Source organism: Notothenia rossii, assembly GCF_949606895.1.
Source record: "Notothenia rossii genome assembly, chromosome: 8".
Taxonomy (NCBI): Eukaryota; Metazoa; Chordata; class Actinopteri; order Perciformes; family Nototheniidae; genus Notothenia; species Notothenia rossii.
Window position 1 is genome coordinate 44479457 of NC_136906.1, and position 10997 is coordinate 44490453.

A 10997-nucleotide genomic window follows, 5' to 3' on the forward strand; every position below is an offset into this window, starting at 1 on the left:
TGTGACTCGCTCTGCGGTTGAAACAGACGGTGCATGAATGCGGTTTTGCGGTAAGTGAAATTCGAGTACTTATTTATGTGTTAATGATTTTAATCAGCTACGTAATTAATGTTACGGCTTGGGTTAGCGTGTAAGCGAGTGGTAGCTACATCGGTGCTAACGATGCTAATAGTAGCCTCCAAGTTAAAATCATAGACTATATTTATAAAGGTTAAAACAAAATAGACAAGTGTTAAGTGGGATAATACTGTACAACAAACGGCTTCTGTTTGAGGTTGATAAAATAAGGTCATCCTTGTAATTTAGAGAGATGATTATTATTTAGGTAGGAACTGTATGCATCGCTAAGGTTAATTTATATTGGCTATGCTCAAGTATGTAGACAAGCTAATGTCGAAGTAGTGTATGTGAAATCAACCTCACAACAAGATGTGTGTATATTACAATTATTAATGTCATATTTCAAGATGATTACTTTCCCTGCTGGAAAACAGAAACCCGGACCACTATTGCGGTAAGCATGTTGTAACTTCCGGTTGTTGTTGTCATCTCCGGGTATCCCGTGTGCCTGTTCTGTTGCTGATAGCTTATTATCTTAACTTAATCGATCATTTTAAAACTCTTGATCACGGCAACTGCCTGACGTTGTAATCACACGTTACTACAGCTTAAGCACTCACAAACTCTCCTTCTCTTAGCGACTGTAACTCCACAGTTGCCTACACTCTTTTCGGGTTTGCTAACGGTAGCTACTTTAGCTTGATAGCTAGCCATGGCTCTTTCCCCACCCTCGGGTGCTATTTCCTGCTCTAACTGTCTCATGTTTGGTTACTTCCCTACCTCCTTTACTGGTACCGATACATGTGTTAAATGTAGTATAGTTGTTAGGTTGGAGGCGGGAATCATAGCCATAGAAGCCCGGCTCCGCATCTTAGAAAATAACTCAGCTACCGGTGCGGACCGGCAAAAGGTAGCTCCTCTTAGCCGTCCCCCGGCAACTCCCGAGCAGCAGGGAGATTGGGTGACTGTTCAGAGGGGGCATAACGCGAAACCCGCAGGTCCCCACCAACCCGTTCACGTATCTAACAGATATTCCCCACTCAGCGAGACACCCGCTGAGAAGCCAACTCTGGTTATTGGTAGCTCTATTATGAGACATGTGAATTTAGAGACCGAAGCGTCCACAGTCACATGCATTCCGGGGGCCAGAGCGGGCGACGTTGAGGCGCATCTTAGACTGCTGGCTAAAAATAAACGTAAATACAGTAGGATTGTTATTCACGTCGGTGGTAATGATGTTCGTTTACGCCAATCAGAATGCACCAAACTTAATGTGGCGTCGGTGTGTAGTTATGCTAAAACAATGTCGGACACCGTAATCTTCTCTGGTCCCCTCCCCAATCTGATCAATGATGACATGTATAGCCGCATGTCATCATTTCAGCGCTGGTTGTCTTGGTGGTGCCCAGCAAACAATGTGGGCTTCGTAAATAATTGGACAGCCTTCTGGGGAAAACCTGGTCTGATTAAGAGAGACGGCATTCATCCTACTTTGGAAGGTGCAAATCTCATTTCGGCAAACATTTCAGGGCTTTGTGGACTTAATCCATGACAAACTGGAGTTGAGACCAGGAGGCAGAGTCGCAGTCTTACACGCTTCTCTGCGCTCTCTCCTAGGCAGTCATCCATAGGAATCCCGAACCCAATAAAATACCCAATATTAACGGTGTGTGTGTCTGCCCAAGGACAATTTAAGGTAAAACCTAATAGAGGTTTCATATATAATAACCTAATAAAAGTAAATGTAACAACTACTACAGTGCAACAAAACAGGAAGATTAAATGTGGTCTCTTAAACATAAGATCTCTAGCATCTAAAGCAATACTGGTAAATGATTTAATATCAGATTATAATATTGATATATGCTGTCTCACTGAAACTTGGTTGAGACATGAAGAATATGTCAGCATAAATGAGGCCACTCCACCCAGCCATATCAATACTCATATTGCCCGAGGCACGGGCCGAGGAGGTGGAGTTGCAGCAATCTTTGACTCAAGTTTACTTATCAATACTAAACAAAAATTAAATTATACCTCCTTTGAAAGCCTCATTTTTAGTCTTACGCATCCGACCTGGAAAACTTTGCAGCCAATCTTATTTGTTACAGTGTACCGTGCACCAGGTCCTTATTCAGAATTCTTATCAGACTTCTCTGAGTTTTTATCAACTTTGGTACTTAAAACAGATAAAGTAATTATCGTAGGTGACTTTAATATTCATGTTGACGATGATAAAAATAGCCTTACTGTTGCATTTAACTCTATATTAGATTCTGTTGGTTTCTGTCAGAGTGTAAATAAACTAAACCCACTGCTATAATCACACTCTTGACCTTGTTCTGACTTATGGTATTGAAATTGAGCAACTATTAGTCGAACCGCATAATCCTGCTTTATCCGACCATTTCTTAGTAACTTTTGAAGTACTGTTACTAGACTACAAAGCATTAGCCAAAAGCTCCTGCAGCAGAAACCTATCCGTTAGTGCTATAGCCAAATTTAAGGAAGAGATTCCACCAATACTTAACTCGATAGCATGTCTGCATGTAGGGGAGGAAACTTATACAAAATGTACACCACTCCAAATTGATCATGTTGTTGATAGTGCTACAGATGCGCTGCGAATAAAATTAGACTCTGTTGCTCCTTTGAAAAAGAAGAAAATAAAACAACATAGACTAGCTCCATGGCATAATGCCGAAACCTGCAAAATAAAGCAAAAGTCGAGACAACTTGAAAGGATATGGCGTTCCACTAAACTTGAAGAATCTCGTTTAATTTGGCATATTACTCTCAATGAATATAAGAAAGCACTGCGTAAAGCGAGAGCAGCCTACTACTCTTCATTAATAGATGAGAATAAGAATAATGCAAGATTTCTTTTCAGCATTGTAGCCAGGCTGACAGAGAGCCACAGCTCGACTGAGCCTTCTATTCCCATAGCAGTCAGTAGTAATGATTTTATGTGCTTTTTTAACAATAAAATTGTTACTCTTAGAAACAAAATCAATGACCTCTTGCCTTTGACCAGTATAGTGTTATCAACAGCTCCCGGGAACGTAAGTTCTAATATTACACTAGATAGTAAACTAGAATGCTTTTCAGCCATAAACCTTGAACAATTAAATTCAATGATTCTCTCTTCTAAACCATCAACGTGTATCTTAGACCCGATTCCAACTAAGCTGTTAAAATAAGTTTTTCCATTAATTAGCACTTCTTTATTAAACATTATGAATATGTCTTTATTATTAGGCTATGTTCCAAAATCATTCAAAGTAGCAGTGATAAAACCGCTTCTTAAAAAGCACAACCTTGATCCAGAGGTTTTAGCCAACTATAGACCTATTTCTAATCTTCCGTTCCTCTCAAAACTTCTTGAGAAAGCAGTCGCAAAACAGCTGTGTGATTACTTAAAAAACTATGATTTATTTGAAGATTTTCAGTCTGGCTTTAGAACACAACATAGCACAGAGACAGCTCTGGTTAAAGTCACAAATGACATTCTAATAGCCTCTGACAAGGGACTTGTCTCTATTCTTGTCTTGCTCGATCTTAGTGCTGCATTCGATACTATCGACCATGATATCCTATTGCAAAGACTAGAGCACTTAGTTGGCATACAGGGAACTGCTTTAGGCTGGTTTAGGTCCTATCTATCTGAACGCTCTCAGTTTGTACGTGTCAACGATGAATCTTCCATACAAACCAAAGTTAGCCATGGAGTGCCACAGGGCTCAGTGCTTGGACCTATTTTGTTCACACTATATATGCTTCCGTTAGGCAATATTATAAGGAATCATTCTGTAAACTTTCATTGTTATGCGGATGATACTCAACTATATTTATCAATCAAGCCTGATGAAATTAATCATCTAAATAAAATTCAAGACTGCCTCAAGGACTTAAAAACGTGGATGACCTTAAATTTTTGAGGTAAGTTATTGTACTTGGCCCGAAGAATCTACGAAACAAATTATCTAAAGATATATTAACTATGGATGGCATTAATTTGGCCTCCAGTGAGACTGTAAGGAATCTTGGTGTTATATTTGATCAGGATTTATCCTTTAACACCCACATAAAATCAATTTCAAGGACCGCCTACTTCCATCTATGTAACATTGCAAAAATCAAGCATATCTTGCCTCATAACGATGCAGAGAAACTAGTCCATGCATTTGTTACTTCAAGGCTGGATTATTGTAACTCCTTATTATCAGGGTGTACCAAGAAGTCAGTCAAGTCGCTTCAGCTGATTCAAAATGCTGCAGCTCGTGTACTAACCAGAGTTAGGAAAAGGGACCACATTACTCCTGTTCTGGCTGCCTTACACTGGCTCCCTATAGAACACAGGATAGAATTTAAAATTCTTCTTCGCCTACAAAGCCCTTAATGGGCAGGCGCCATCTTACCTTAAAGAACTCATTATACCCTATTGTCCTACTAGGGCATTGCGTTCCAAGAATGCAGGGTTGTTGGTTGTTCCTAGAGTCTCTAAAAGTACAATGGGAGCCAGAGCCTTTTCTTATCAAGCTCCACTTTTGTGGAATCAGCTTCCAGTTTGTGTTCGGACGGCAGACACCCTATCCGTTTTTAAGAGTGCGCTTAAGACCTTCCTTTTTGATAAAGCTTATAGTTAGGGCTGATTAGATTCAGCCCCTAGTTTTGCTGATATAGGCTTAGTTTGTCGGGGGACATCTTACTTCTTCCTTCTCTCTGTCTATACCTGTGTACTCTCATGTTCCGATTAACCCAGCTTCCCCAAATTTCTTTCTTTTTGGTGTCTATATACGCCGGGATCCGGAGTCATGGATGATCCTGCGGTCCTGTGTCATGGATCGCGAGTCCTGGATCTTGAGTCGTGGCTGTGGTCCTGGATCATAAGTCCTGGATGGATATCCTCGTGGATTCATCTTCCTATTATACACACATGCATTTCCAAACATTTGGACTACCTATGTTGCAAATGTATTATCTTTTCAATTTACACACGGCATCTATTGCACGTCTGTCCGTCCTGGGAGAGGGATCCCTCCTCTGTTGCTCTCCCTGAGCTTTCTCCCATTTTTCCCTTTAAACTTTGGGTTTTCTCTGGAAGTTTTTCCTTGTACGATGTGAGGGTCTAAGGACAGAGGGTGTCGTATTGTCATACTGATATTCTGTACAAACTGTGAAGTCCACTGAGACAAATGTAACATTTGTGATATTGGGCTATATAAATAAAAATTGATTGATTGATTGAGATATTACAATATGGTTGATTGAGCTGGAGTTCATTATTGAGCTTATACGTTAACGTCACAGTCATCTGAAGAACAAACCCAAACCTTGTTGTTTTTATGAATTGCATTACCAAATTGGTATCAAATAAACAGCAAGCATTGATAACACAACTTCCAAAGTTACAGTAGAATAAAAAGGACCCTGAATCGGACAATACACAATCCAACATGTTCAACAGAAGAGAATCAGTATTATGGTTTGTACACATGGTACTTTACATAGATATCTGTTTGTTTAAGGTGTCCAGGTGATGCAGACAGGCTGGACCAGAGAGTGAGAGACAGAACTGGACTCCTCACAACAGTGAAATTCAGCTCAGGTACAAAGACTCTCTTTTTCATACTGTACAAATAATCAAGAAAGATATTGACTTTAATACACTATACATTCCATTAAACAATACTAGATCACCTACACACCAGTGAAGTGGAGGGGTTTTTCTGTGCAAAAAGTTACATTTAGATGTTAACAAGCAATATGATTTTGTCAGCTTTCTAATTTAATGTATTGAAGGCAAAGATATTTAACACATATTGAGAACTGCTACTATTTATCTCTCAATATTGTCTGTAAAAAACGTGGTAAAAGTTATTCTTTCAGTGAGACAACAGAGCAAGCTTCTACAGTTGCACTACGTTTTGATAACAGTTCAATATTATTTTGATAATAACATATATTTCAGTGTTGATGAACTTCATACTTTTCATTCATAATCTGATTACAATTACAAAATAATTATATCTACAGCCCCTAAACACACAAACACACCGCTTTCATAAATAACACACTTGTTCTGCAATAATATGTTTTATGTTTCCTATACATTTTGTAAGGAAAGGACATGCCTGAAAGACACAACATTTTCTCCTTCTCTGAGGGTCAAGAAGAACATCCAAGAGGAAAATGAAAAGCTGATGCAATGAGATTTTAAGACCAGTACACTACTTTTATTGTAAAAACAGTCAGCTGATCAAATGCACCTATTTCCACATCTACACTCCATCAGCTGATTATTTCTATTTGCCTCGCTTTATGAGCTTCACATCACTTGTGCCTTGTACCGCAGAGTTTGCAACGTCACAAATAAATAGGGCCAATCTTCAGTCAGATGTGAATGTGTAATCTAACATTTTCAGTAAGAATAATGGACAAAAGGAGTGCAAATACAAATAAAATGTATTGAAATGTGAACCAAAAGTTAATCAGATGTTTTAAATTAAACGCACATATGGACAGAAGGTGTAAACCTATTAAATGTATAAGTAAACACATTTAGTCAAATAAAGTGACAGACTAGGCCTGTGCAGTTGGTATCAGCTTTGCCCAGCATGGGCTCCTCCATCAGTCCCTCCCCCCAGTCCCCCTCGCAGAGGAAAGACCCTCAGTCCTCTCCAAACCAACAGACAGGACGTCCATCACACGGAGGTTTCTCCCTGAAGTCTCTCCAACTTTCTGGACACCACGCTGTCTCAATCCGTCCACAAAAATGAAAATAACAAATGCTTTAGACAATAAGAAACATAAAGTTGACTGTTGAGTTGCTCAGTTTTTTTAGATTGTCAATACTATTACTGTATAACTAATATATCAGGTTAAGAGGCACATTCAAATAAAGATTGGTCTTTAAATACATGTTTTCTTTTGAATTGTTTGTCTAAGTCAAGGATCTAGAACTGGTACTTAGTTTTAATGATACAGTCTGGTTATTATGCTGTTTGGAGGAGGCCTCACAGGTAAGAACACTAACTAGCTACCATCACATGTACCTTAGCTTGACTTAAATGTATTAAACGTATAATTAAGTGATATCAAAATATAAATAACTAATGTCATGCAAACATATTAATATTTACTTGATTCCAATGTTGAATTTAGCACAATTGCATACAAACGTTAAGGGATTTTAAGATTCTGAAGTATTATGCTAAAAACTCAATAACTTAGATTATTATTTATAGTTTTGCTGAATAGTTTCATGTCCGCTTACCTTAGAAACGTAAAATACCACGGCAGTGTGCCGATGGGGAGCATGTTAGCTTAGCTTGGTAGCTTCAGCTAGCTCTGGAACTTTCAGCTCGGTGGCAGCAGGTCCCGCATCGGCTCCGCCTCTTTGCCCTTATTTGGAGCAGGCGGGAGTTGAACTCTGACGTCACTGTCGAGCCGTTAGTGGCCGACTCCGCCTACTAAGGGCTTCTCGGCAACTCTGCAGAATCCTATGGGTGACGTCACGGACCCTACGTCCATTTATATATACATTCTATGATATAGATATATTATTTATGTTTTAATGATTTTAATCAGCTACGTAATGGATGTTAAGGGTAAGCGTGTAAGCGAGTGGTAGCTACATCGGTGCTAACGATAATTATATATACAGTGAAGTCTATGATTTTAACTTGGAGGCTACGATTAGCATCGTAGGTTAAAACGAAATAGACAAGTGTTAAGTGGGATAATACTGTACAACAAACGGCTCCTGTTTGAGGTTGATAAAATAAGGTCATCCTTGTAACTTAGAGAGATATTTTATTATGTAGGTAGGAACTGTATGCATCGCAAAGGTTAACTAGAAAATGCATTTCCTGCAGAAAATGCGTGCGAATGCTGTAAACTGAACATTTATGGCTGAATTTAGCTGAAAATGCAGAAAAAGCTGGATATGTTATTAGCTGAATGGTAGCTGCTTTTAGCTACAAAAATGCAGAAAAAGCTTAATATTTAAAAGAAAAGGTTTTAAAAAAGGTATAAACAACAACACGCATAGCCTTGATGTCCTGAAATAGCTGAATAATGTAATAGTTGAATGGTTTCTGCAGCTGAAAATAGGCTGAAGGAGTTAAATGTCAGATGTAAGTAGTAGTGAATGAATTTGTATTAAGAAGAGAAAAGAAAGTAAAAAGGCTTGGGAAAGCAGCAGAATATTTGAACTGCACATTTTTGAACTAACTTGATCTGTCGCCATGCCAACGGCATTTGATGACATCCCATAATACGCTTAGATGTGTTGATGGCTGCATCGTTACCAAACCTGTGAAGTTTTGGGCCGTTTCGAGCATTTTCACTGAAGTTATGAGAAAACCGTGTTTCATGGTGAGCACTGTGTTTCCATGGCAACGGCATTTGAAGAAATCTCAAAATGTTCCCGTAGATGTCTTCAAGGCTGGACTGTTAGCACACATGTGAAGTTTGAGCACTTTTTGAACATTTTCATAGAAGTTATACATTACATTAGGAGGTTACATTACTCTCTCTCTTCTCTTGATCGCCCTCTCTCTTCTCTTGATCGCCCTCTCTCTCTTCTCTTGATCATTCATCATCATCGGTGTGTGTCTGTGTGAGAGAGTGTGTGTGTGTGTGTGTGTGTGTGTGTGTGTGTGTGTGTGTGTGTGTGTGTGTGTGTGTGTGTGTGTGTGTGTGTGTGTGTGTGTGTGTGTGTGTGTGTGTGTGTGTGTGTGTGTGTGTGTGTGTGTGTGTGTGTGTGTGTGTGTGTGTGTGTGTGTGTGTGTGTGTGTGTGATAATTGTTACAGCTCAAATGCATTGCAATAACTTCCATGTTAAAAAAAGACTTTAAAAAGCTGAATATTTTAAAAAGCAAAACATATTTTGAAAAAGTTGAAAGTTTCACATCATGTGTTGAAAAGGCTGAATAGTTTGATATTTGAATGGTTCCTGCAGCTGAAATTAGGCTGAAGGAGTTAAATAAAGATATTAAATGTAAGTAGTAGTGATTTAATGTTTACAAACACCTGTGTGTGTAAACCCAGAGATCAAAGGGTTCCATGGTGTCTGCTCTGATTGGATGATGACCCACTGTAATGTTAAAATCTGAAAAAGGCCTCTCTACCAAGCTCCAAACTAAATTCAATATCTCAAAAAGTGTAAAAAATATAAAAAATCTGAATATGAATTGAATAGCTGACGGTCTTGTGATCATTTGAAAGTTGGAATGAAGTGTCTAGCTGAAAGTATGTGGAAGGAGTAGCATTTGGCGCAAGGTGTAGGAAAACAGGATTTGAAGGCATTTCCCATTGTCTTCAATGTTAAAAAAAGAGTTTAAAAAGCTGAATATTTCAAAAAGTATAAAATATCTTTAAAAAGTTGAAAGTATCCGATGGATTCCTGAACAGGCTGAATAGTTTAATATTTGAATGGTTTCTGTAGCTGAAAATAAGCTGAAGTTATGAAGGTGCCAAAGTATTGTAAACAGCACTCGCACTAATAAAGATTTGAAGTACTATAGTGGAATGCTGTAAACAGCACCCTGCACCTCAGTCTCACCTCCCGGAGTTTTGCAAGCCTCTCCCTGTTCCTTATTTTGATTAAACAGACGTTAAACTTCCCAATGGTGTGGTCTTCGTTTTGTGAAAAATATGATTACCTCACATATTTTGTTGCTGTTGTTGTCTTTTTTGATAGTTAAATTGCTCCTGTTGACTTGAGCCAGCCATTCTTTCCTCCTCTCTGTGTCAGTGGGGAAACCTTACATTTGTAGTCCTTTCTCTGAGAGCTTGGAGCATCCCCCGGCAGCACAGCAAACCATGGGGGAGACAATATGCCAGGACAACACAGAGGAAAAGGCACAGACAAACTGCATGATATGCTATTCAAGGTTTATTGAATTCCATTTATTTACAATGGATGTTCCTAAAACAACACATTTAATATCATCACCATGCTGCTGCTGCTAGTTCTTTGACTCATTGTGCTGTCAGTTGACAATCATTGATAGGCACTCGTGGGTCTCCTGTCCTTTCTGAAAGTCATAAAGATTAAATTAGTACTTTAGATTACTTGTGTCCTCAATTACCATGGGATTACTGAAACCACCATGAATTAAAGAAATGGTAGAAATGTATCTAATCTGAATTTTGAAACCTTCCTTCCCATCCCCTCCCTCTAAATATATCAATCAACATTAGGATGTGATGCTCCTTACTACCATACAGGTTTAAGAAGATATTATTTGTTTTAAAGAATTCAAAGCAACAAACAACAGGCTCTTTAACCAAGGCAACGTTAGCCTAACATGTACATGTTAACTGGTAAGATAGCTGTTCACACTATGTATATTTTTCTACTTTTTGTAATGCTATTTTATTTCTATTTAAGATGTTTACATTTTCGATTGTTTAATTCTAGTCTTTTAACTGTCTAATGTACAATGCCTTGTCTTTTGCTGCTGCAGTGTAAACATTTCCCCAATTGGTATCAATAAAGTACTTATTTTATCTTAATCCTCAAATATTAGCAAAGGATACTTTAAAAAAAAAAAAACATTGGTGTAACTACATACACATATCAATATGTTGTACAAATATTGCAAATCAAAACCTTTATTGACCACTAATTACCAAAAATTGCATTTCTATCCTGGTATTAATGCATTCAAATCGTGATTCAAATGGCCCGCCACAAACTTCCGGGGAACTATTGAGTCTCCCTGAACCACGTGACGATCAAGCATTTTGGACTTCCGTTGTCGCAACTCTTCTATCTATATGGCGCTGGCTCTACCATATGATATCGCCCGAGGAAGTCTATATACATATATAAATAAAGATATATGTGTCAAAGCTCTAATCAAATTAACAGTTGTATTAATTATACTTGTATATGTATATATAGATATATATATATATATATATCT

General features: G+C 38.3%; 1 long non-coding RNA gene across 1 annotated transcript in view; it reads left to right on the forward strand.

The window, feature by feature from the left end:
• LOC307016795 overlaps window positions 1-6981 on the forward strand; it is a 7183-nt gene extending 202 nt beyond the window's left edge. Inside the window, exons 1-2 of the long non-coding RNA XR_013801903.1 lie at window positions 1-5668; window positions 6183-6981. The exon at window positions 1-5668 is cut by the window's left edge and continues 202 nt beyond it. This is a non-coding gene — a long non-coding RNA (uncharacterized lncRNA). The remainder of the gene's footprint in view (window positions 5669-6182) is intronic.
• Window positions 6982-10997: the final 4016 nt, after the last annotated feature.